General features: G+C 59.1%; 1 pseudogene; it reads left to right on the top strand.

Moving 5' to 3' along the window:
• Positions 1-7,438: 7,438 nt before the first annotated feature.
• LOC146721293 (small subunit ribosomal RNA) lies at positions 7,439-8,406 on the top strand (annotated as a pseudogene; the record flags this gene model as incomplete).
• Between the last annotated feature and the right edge of the window lie 1,594 nt (positions 8,407-10,000).

The raw sequence follows: 10,000 nt of genomic DNA, 5'->3' as shown, positions 1-10,000 counted from the left end.
TGCGGCCGGAGGTGTCGCCCGCCAACAAAAGCAACACGCCGCGATCGGACTTGGGTTACGGGCGGCGCGTGCCGCCGGAGGTGTCGCCCGCCAACGAATGCAACACGCCGCGATCGGACTTGGGTTACGAGCGGCGCGTGCCGCCGGAGGTGTCGCCCGCCAACGAAGCAACACGCCGCGATCGTACTTGGGTTACGGGCGGCGCGTGCCGCCGGAGGTATCGCCCGCTAATCAAGGCAACACGCCGCTATCGGGCCTGGAAAAATTTCTCGCTCGCCGGCGAGAGCAACGCGCCGCGAGCGAACTTGCGCCTGTTCCCGAGTTCTCGCTTGTACCGCTAACGAGCGAGCTAAATGAGATTAATTAAATGAGGACGCATCGGAAAGTTTATTCGTGCAAACACTCCGGCTTCGCTTACCGGCATCCTGCCTGCATTCGTCCACGTATCGGTCGTAGAATCTCGAAGATTGTGCATCCGACGAGCGGTAGCCGGGAATTAGCAGATATCGTAATAATCGTGTCGCGCGGTCGTGCGGAGCGTCGAAAAGTACGAAACCTATGTCCGAAACGTATTTCCGTATCGTAGCATTATCTCCTCGTAGCGGCGCTACTCGCCGTCAAGTGCCCCGGAGGTACCGCCGGCGGGCGACGGACTTGGTGAAATTATTCGGTCGTCCGGAGGTGTCGCCCGTCCCGGAGGTGCCGTCCGTGCCCTAAGTTGACGCCGGCCGTTATGTGGTGCCGCACGTATAATCACGCCCGTAACGAGCCGTCTCGGTTGCCGCGCGCGCGATTTCGCATCGGGCGAGTGTTCCGTACCGTAATCGCGGTCACCGCAGCTTGCGTGTTGCGTATCATCCGTAATAATTCGAAATATATGTCTCCGACACGTGGGTTTGAGAGACACGTTTCGAGTTAGTAATCGGACAGCGCTCTTATGTCGAGCGAGCGCCGAATAGTAAGTAACTTTCGTCCGAAACGTTTTTACGTAGCTCTCCTCGTTGCGGCGCCGTAAATCGTCGTTAAGTGTTCCGGAGGTACCGCCGGCGTTCGTCTGACTTCGAGAGTTCATTCGGTCGTCCGGAGGTGCCGCCCGTCCCGGAGGTGTCGCCGGTCGGCCGTGGTTGCCGGAGGTGTCGCCCGGCCCGGAGGTGACGCCGGTCGGCCGTGGTTCCCGGAGGTGTCGCCCGGCCCGGAGGTGTCGCCGGTCGGCCGTGGCTCCCGGAGGTGTCGCCCGTCCCGGAGGTGCCGTCCGTCACCTAAGTTGACGCCGGCCGTTATGTGGTGCCGCACGTATAATCACGCCCGTAACGAGCCGTCTCGGTTGCCGCGCGCGCGATTTCGCATCGGGCGAGTGTTCCGTACCGTAATCGCGGTCACCGCAGCTTGCGTGTTGCGTATCATCCGTAATAATTCGAAATATATGTCTCCGACACGTGGGTTTGAGAGACACGTTTCGAGTTAGTAATCGGACAGCGCCCTTATGTCGAGCGAGCGCCGAATAGTAAGTAACTTTCGTCCGAAACGTTTTTACGTAGCTCTCCTCGTTGCGGCGCCGTAAATCGTCGTTAAGTGTTCCGGAGGTACCGCCGGCGGTCGTCTGACTTCGAGAGTTCATTCGGTCGTCCGGAGGTGCCGCCCGTCACGGAGGTGTCGCCGGTCGACCGTGGTTGCCGGAGGTGTCGCCCGGCCCGGAGGTGACGCCGGTCGGCCGTGTTTCCCGGAGGTGTCGCCCGGCCCGGAGGTGTCGCCGGTCGGCCGTGGTTCCCGGAGGTGTCGCCCGTCCCGGAGGTGCCGTCCGTCCCCTAAGTTGACGCCGGCCGTTATGTGGTGCCGCACGTATAATCACGCCCGTAACGAGCCGTCTCGGTTGCCGCGCGCGCGATTTCGCATCGGGCGAGTGTTCCGTACCGTAATCGCGGTCACCGCAGCTTGCGTGTTGCGTATCATCCGTAATAATTCGAAATATATGTCTCCGACACGTGGGTTTGAGAGACACGTTTCGAGTTAGTAATCGGACAGCGCCCTTATGTCGAGCGAGCGCCGAATAGTAAGTAACTTTCGTCCGAAACGTTTTTACGTAGCTCTCCTCGTTGCGGCGCCGTAAATCGTCGTTAAGTGTTCCGGAGGTACCGCCGGCGGTCGTATGACTTCGAGAGTTCTTTCGGTCGTCCGGAGGTGCCGCCCGTCCCGGAGGTGTCGCCGGTCGGCCGTGGTTGCCGGAGGTGTCGCCCGGCCCGGAGGTGACGCCGGTCGGCCGTGGTTCCCGGAGGTGTCGCCCGGCCCGGAGGTGTCGCCGGTCGGCCGTGGTTCCCGGAGGTGTCGCCCGTCCCGGAGGTGCCGTCCGTCACCTAAGTTGACGCCGGCCGTTATGTGGTGCCGCACGTATAATCACGCCCGTAACGAGCCGTCTCGGTTGCCGCGCGCGCGATTTCGCATCGGGCGAGTGTTCCGTACCGTAATCGCGGTCACCGCAGCTTGCGTGTTGCGTATCATCCGTAATAATTCGAAATATATGTCTCCGACACGTGGGTTTGAGAGACACGTTTCGAGTTAGTAATCGGACAGCGCCCTTATGTCGAGCGAGCGCCGAATAGTAAGTAACTTTCGTCCGAAACGTTTTTACGTAGCTCTCCTCGTTGCGGCGCCGTAAATCGTCGTTAAGTGTTCCGGAGGTACCGCCGGCGGTCGTCTGACTTCGAGAGTTCATTCGGTCGTCCGGAGGTGCCGCCCGTCCCGGAGGTGTCGCCGGTCGGACCGTGGTTGACGGAGGTGTCGCCCGGCCCGGAGGTGACGCCGGTCGGCCGTGTTTCCCGGAGGTGTCGCCCGGCCCGGAGGTGTCGCCGGTCGGCCGTGGTTCCCGGAGGTGTCGCCCGTCCCGGAGGTGCCGTCCGTCCCCTAAGTTGACGCCGGCCGTTATGTGTTGCCGCACGTATAATCACGCCCGTAACGAGCCGTCTCGGTTGCCGCGCGCGCGATTTCGCATCGGGCGAGTGTTCCGTACCGTAATTGCGGTCACCGCAGCTTGCGTGTTGCGTATCATCCGTAATAATTCGAAATATATGTCTCCGACACGTGGGTTTGAGAGACACGTTTCGAGTTAGTAATCGGACAGCGCCCTTATGTCGAGTGAGCGCCGAATAGTAAGTAACTTTCGTCCGAAACGTTTTTACGTAGCTCTCCTCGTTGCGGCGCCGTAAATCGTCGTTAAGTGTTCCGGAGGTACCGCCGGCGGTCGTCTGACTTCGAGAGTTCTTTCGGTCGTCCGGAGGTGCCGCCCGTCCCGGAGGTGTCGCCGGTCGGCCGTGGTTGCCGGAGGTGTCGCCCGGCCCGGAGGTGTCGCCGGTCGGCCGTGGTTCCCGGAGAGGTGTCGCCGGCCGTGGTTCCCGGAGGTGTCGCCCGTCCCGGAGGTGCCGTCCGTCCCCTAAGTTGACGCCGGCCGTTATGTGTTGCCGCACGTATAATCACGCCCGTAACGAGCCGTCTCGGTTGCCGCGCGCGCGATTTCGCATCGGGCGAGTGTTCCGTACCGTAATCGCGGTCACCGCAGCTTGCGTGTTGCGTATCATCCGTAATAATTCGAAATATATGTCTCCGACACGTGGGTTTGAGAGACACGTTTCGAGTTAGTAATCGGACAGCGCTCTTATGTCGAGCGAGCGCCGAATAGTAAGTAACTTTCGTCCGAAACGTTTTTACGTAGCTCTCCTCGTTGCGGCTCCGTAAATCGTCGTTAAGTGTTCCGGAGGTACCGCCGGCGGTCGTCTGACTTCGAGAGTTCATTCGGTCGTCCGGAGGTGCCGCCCGTCCCGGAGGTGTCGCCGGTCGGCCGTGGTTGCCGGAGGTGTCGCCCGGCCCGGAGGTGACGCCGGTCGGCCGTGGTTCCCGGAGGTGTCGCCCGGCCCGGAGGTGTCGCCGGTCGGCCGTGGTTCCCGGAGGTGTCGCCCGTCCCGGAGGTGCCGTCCGTCCCCTAAGTTGACGCCGGCCGTTATGTGGTGCCGCACGTATAATCACGCCCGTAACGAGCCGTCTCGGTTGCCGCGCGCGCGATTTCGCATCGGGCGAGTGTTCCGTACCGTAATCGCGGTCACCGCAGCTTGCGTGTTGCGTATCATCCGTAATAATTCGAAATATATGTCTCCGACACGTGGGTTTGAGAGACACGTTTCGAGTTAGTAATCGGACAGCGCCCTTATGTCGAGCGAGCGCCGAATAGTAAGTAACTTTCGTCCGAAACGTTTTTACGTAGCTCTCCTCGTTGCGGCGCCGTAAATCGTCGTTAAGTGTTCCGGAGGTACCGCCGGCGGTCGTCTGACTTCGAGAGTTCATTCGGTCGTCCGGAGGTGCCGCCCGTCCCGGAGGTGTCGCCGGTCGACCGTGGTTGCCGGAGGTGTCGCCCGGCCCGGAGGTGACGCCGGTCGGCCGTGTTTCCCGGAGGTGTCGCCCGGCCCGGAGGTGTCGCCGGTCGGCCGTGGTTCCCGGAGGTGTCGCCCGTCCCGGAGGTGCCGTCCGTCCCCTAAGTTGACGCCGGCCGTTATGTGGTGCCGCACGTATAATCACGCCCGTAACGAGCCGTCTCGGTTGCCGCGCGCGCGATTTCGCATCGGGCGAGTGTTCCGTACCGTAATCGCGGTCACCGCAGCTTGCGTGTTGCGTATCATCCGTAATAATTCGAAATATATGTCTCCGACACGTGGGTTTGAGAGACACGTTTCGAGTTAGTAATCGGACAGCGCCCTTATGTCGAGCGAGCGCCGAATAGTAAGTAACTTTCGTCCGAAACGTTTTTACGTAGCTCTCCTCGTTGCGGCGCCGTAAATCGTCGTTAAGTGTTCCGGAGGTACCGCCGGCGGTCGTCTGACTTCGAGAGTTCATTCGGTCGTCCGGAGGTGCCGCCCGTCCCGGAGGTGTCGCCGGTCGGCCGTGGTTGCCGGAGGTGTCGCCCGGTCCGGAGGTGCCGCCGGTCGGCCGATGTTCCCGGAGGTGTCGCCCGGCCCGGAGGTGTCGCCGGTCGGCCGTGGTTCCCGGAGGTGTCGCCCGTCCCGGAGGTGCCGTCCGGTCCGGAGGTGCCGCCCGGCCCGGAGGTGCCGCCCGGCCCGGAGGTGCCGCCCGGCCCGGAGGTGCCGCTGGTCGGCCTTGTTTCCCGGAGGTGTCGCCCGGCCCGGAGGTGCCGCCCGACCCGGAGGTGTCGCCCGGCCCGGAGGTGACGCCGGTCGGCCGTGGTTCCCGGAGGTGTCGCCCGGCCCGGAGGTGTCGCCGGTAGGCCGTGGTTTCCGGAGGTGTCGCCCGTCCCGGAGGTGCCGTCCGTCACCTAAGTTGACGACGGCCGTTATGTGGTGCCGCACGTATAATCACGCCCGTAACGAGCCGTCTCGATTGCCGCGCGCGCGATTTCGCATCGGGCGAGTGTTCCGTACCGTAATCGCGGTCACCGCAGCTTGCGTGTTGCGTATCATCCGTAATAATTCGAAATATATGTCTCCGACACGTGGGTTTGAGAGACACGTTTCGAGTTAGTAATCGGACAGCGCCCTTATGTCGAGCGAGCGCCGAATAGTAAGTAACTTTCGTCCGAAACGTTTTTACGTAGCTCTCCTCGTTGCGGCGCCGTAAATTGTCGTTAAGTGTTCCGGAGGTACCGCCGGCGGTCGTCTGACTACGAGAGTTCATTCGGTCGTCCGGAGGTGCCGCCCGTCCCGGAGGTGTCGCCGGTCGGCCGTGGTTGCCGGAGGTGTCGCCCGGTCCGGAGGTGCCGCCGGTCGGCCGATGTTCCCGGAGGTGTCGCCCGGCCCGGAGGTGTCGCCGGTCGGCCGTGGTTCCCGGAGGTGTCGCCCGTCCCGGAGGTGCCGTCCGGTCCGGAGGTGCCGCCCGGCCCGGAGGTGCCGCCCGGCCCGGAGGTGCCGTCCGGTCCGGAGGTGCCGCCCGGCCCGGAGGTGCCGCTGGTCGGCCCTGTTTCCCGGAGGTGTCGCCCGGCCCGGAGGTGCCGCCCGACCCGGAGGTGCCGCCCGGCCCGGAGGTGCCGCCCGGCCCGGAGGTACCGTCGGTGCTTATACCTTATTGTCCCGGCATTTCGTTTGTTTCCTTCTTAATTAATGCTAATTATCGTTGTTTGACATTCGCCATACGGCTATCGTGATAATATTTTATCGTACAATAGGACTTTTCGATCGTTCGCTCTCCGCGACAATGTCTCGATTGAACGCGCCTTTCGGCGCTCGCGCTCGTATACGGCCGTGCGTAGGACCGTGCGTCGCCGACCGCCTGGCCGGCCGGTTGGGTACTATAAGAGATACGTCGCGCTCGGCGCGTCGAACGAGTCGAGCGAGTCCGGACGAGTCGTAAACGTACTTTCTCGAGTCTCTCGCCACTCAGGCGTGTTTCGACCGCTCTCCGTACCGTCGCCGACCGCTTGGCCGGTCGGTTGGGTACTATAAGAGGTAGGAGAGATTAATATTGTACGTGTCGCGCTCTCGACGTTGACAAACGAAGAATCGCCCGAACGGGTCGAGAACGGATTTTGTCGAGTCGCGACTCTGACACGGAGAGAGAACATTTATATAAAATGTTTGATTTTGGAAACCACGAATATATAAAATAATATACGATCGTCGCAGAACGCGCCGCCGCCAAGTCTTCTCATGCTTGGAGGTTGCGTGTCTCGCGAGAACGTACGTTCGACTCTCGCGTCGTCTCGTATTCCTCTTCGCCGGGGATTACGGTGCGGCTCTTCTCGTTCGTCGCCGAACGCGCGCAAAATTAACGCACACTTATTTATTACGAGCACAGCATTGCCACGAGTCGGTGTCGCAAGACCGAATGGCTCTTATGTGGCGCGCACGCCTCTAGTGTGTTGGCCGCGCGGTTCCCTCTCGTTTCGTACGCAGCAGCGGAATCGTCGCGCTTACCGAGCATCTACTCCACGGATACGAGTTTGCGGGAAGAGTTGCTTCTTCCCGCTCGCTTTGTACGCCGTAGCGAAATCTTATTGCTGGTCGTGTGCGGTTAAACGCGTACGAACCAGACAGAACAGTCCTCGACGTCTAAGCATCGCCATCGTCGATCTAGCGTCAGGGTGAATCGCGCGGTCTCTCGAGACCGCGCATCATAACATTTGGGAGAATAAGAACACTAGTATTTTGATCTTGTGGATTTTTGAACGGAGATGAGGAGGAGGAAGAAGAGGAGAGGCGGCGGCGTCGGGGGTTTACTCTCGCCTCCGTCGTTCTCTCGTACGCTTTACATAATAGCGTTAAACACAGCAGAGTGTCGCCGACCGGCTGAGCAAGACCGGCGGCAAATAAAATGGCACATACGGAGCGTGTCGCGCGCGCGTCGGTGTTTCGGCATCGAACGCGCGCGCGCGCGAAAAAGAGCTAGCGACGAGTTTTCGGGCTCGCTCGCGAGTTACTCCCTTGCGAGTAACCGAACACGAAGCTCCCTGGTTGATCCTGCCAGTAGTCATATGCTTGTCTCAAAGATTAAGCCATGCATGTCTCAGTGCATGCCGAATTAAGGTGAAACCGCGAATGGCTCATTAAATCAGTTATGGTTCATTAGATTGTACCCACATTTACTTGGATAACTGTGGTAATTCTAGAGCTAATACATGCAAAACAGAGTCCCGACCAGTGATGGAAGGGACGCTTTTATTAGATCAAAACCAATCGGTGGCGGGCGGCTCGCCGTTCGTCCACCGTTTATTTTGGTGACTCTGAATAACTTTGTGCTGATCGCACGGTCCTAGCACCGGCGACGCATCTTTCAAATGTCTGCCTTATCAACTGTCGATGGTAGGTTCTGCGCCTACCATGGTTGTAACGGGTAACGGGGAATCAGGGTTCGATTCCGGAGAGGGAGCCTGAGAAACGGCTACCACATCCAAGGAAGGCAGCAGGCGCGCAAATTACCCACTCCCGGCACGGGGAGGTAGTGACGAAAAATAACGATACGGGACTCATCCGAGGCCCCGTAATCGGAATGAGTACACTTTAAATCCTTTAACGAGGATCCATTGGAGGGCAAGTCTGGTGCCAGCAGCCGCGGTAATTCCAGCTCCAATAGCGTATATTAAAGTTGTTGCGGTTAAAAAGCTCGTAGTTGAATCTGTGTCGCACACCGTCGGTTCACCGCTCGCGGTGTTTAACTGGCGTGATGTGGGACGTCCTACCGGTGGGCTTAGCCTCGCGAGGGGCGGCCCAACTAATATCCCGTCGCGGTGCTCTTTACTGAGTGTCGAGTCGGGCCGGTACGTTTACTTTGAACAAATTAGAGTGCTTAAAGCAGGCTACCTTCGCCTGAATACCTGCGTGCATGGAATAATGGAATAGGACCTGTTCTATTTTGTTGGTTTTCGGAACCCCGAGGTAATGAGCCCAAGTCTTCTCATGCTTGTGAGTTGCGTGTCTCGCGGAGAACGTACGTTCGACTCTCGCGTCGTCTCGTATATCCTCTTCGCGGATTACGTGCGGCTCTTCTCTTCGTTCGCCGAACGTGCGCGGAAAATTAACTGGCACATGTTTTTATTACAGACCCGCATTGCCAACGAGTCGGTGTCCCGCCAATACCGAATGGCTCTTATGTGGCGCGCACGCCTCTAGTGTGTTGGCCGCGCGGTTCCCTCTCGTTTCGTACGCAGCAGCGGAATCGTCGCGCTTACCGAGCAATCTACTCCACGGATACGAGTTTTGCGGGAAGAGTTGCTTCTTTCCCGCTCGCTTTGTACGCCGTAGCGAAATCTTATTGCTGGTCGTGTGCGGTTAAACGCGTACGAACCAGACAGAACAGTCCTCGACGTCTAAGGCATCGCCATCGTCGATCTAGCGTCAGGGTAGGGTGAATCGCGCGGTCTCTCGAGACCGCGCATCATAACATTTGGGAGAATAAGAACACGAAGTATTTTGATCTTGTGGATTATTTTTGAACGAGAGAGGAGGAAGAAGAGGACGGCGGCGGCGTCGGGGGTTTACTCCTCACTCTCGCCTTCGCTTTCTCTCGTACGCTTTTCATAATAGCGTTAAACACAGCAAATGTCGCCGACCGGCCTGAGCAAGACGCGGCAAATAAATGGCACATACGACGAGCGTGTCCGCGCGCGCGGGCGGTGTTTTCGTTCCGGATCGACCCGCGCGCGCGCGAAAGAAGAGTTAGACACGAGTCTTTCGGTCTCGATCCGAGTTTAGCTACCTGGGTGGGTCCCGGTTTGGCGTCATGTAACCGAACACGAAGCTCCCCGGTTGATCCTGCCATTCGTCATATGCTTGTTCTCAAAGATAAGCCATGCAGGCCTCAGTGCATGCCGAGTAGGTAACCCGATGGCTCATTAAATCAGTTATGGTTTCATATAGATTGTACCCACCATTTACGTTGGTAACTGTGGTAATTCTAGAGGCAATACTGCAAACCAGTCCCCGACCCTTGATGGAAGGGACGCTTTCTATTCGATCAAAACCAATCGGTGGCGGGGCGCTCGCCGTTCTTCCACCTTTATTTTGGTGACTCGATAACTTTGTGCTGATCGCACGGTCCTAGCATCCGGCGACGCATCTTTTCAAATGTCCTGCCTTATCAACGTCCGATGGTAGGTTCTGCGCCCATGTTGTAACGGGTAACGGTGAATCAGGGTTCGATCCGATAGGGAGCCTGAAAACGGCTACCACATCCAACTGAAGGCACAGGCGTCGCAAATTACCCACTCCCGTCACGGGGAGTAGTGACGAAAAATAAGATAGGACTCATCCGAGGCCCCGTAATCGGAATGAGTACACTTTAAAAAAAAATCCTTTAACGAGGCATTCCTTGAGGGGCAAGTCTGGTGTCCAGCCCGCGTTAATTCCACCTCCAATAGCGTATATTTAAGTCGTTTGTTGCTGTTAAAAAGCTCGTAGTTGACTCGTTGTCGCACACCGTCGGTTCTCCCGCTCCGCGGGTGTTTTAAATAACTGCGTGATGTGGACGTCCTACCACACCCCGGGGGCTCTAGCCTCTGGCGAGGGGCGGCCCA

The sequence above is a fragment of the Nylanderia fulva genome, unplaced genomic scaffold (genome assembly GCF_048542155.1).
Source record: "Nylanderia fulva isolate GAGA-0341 unplaced genomic scaffold, ASM4854215v1 Scaffold503, whole genome shotgun sequence".
In the NCBI taxonomy this organism is placed as follows: Eukaryota; Metazoa; Arthropoda; class Insecta; order Hymenoptera; family Formicidae; genus Nylanderia; species Nylanderia fulva.
This window is presented reverse-complemented; position numbering and strand designations above follow the sequence as displayed.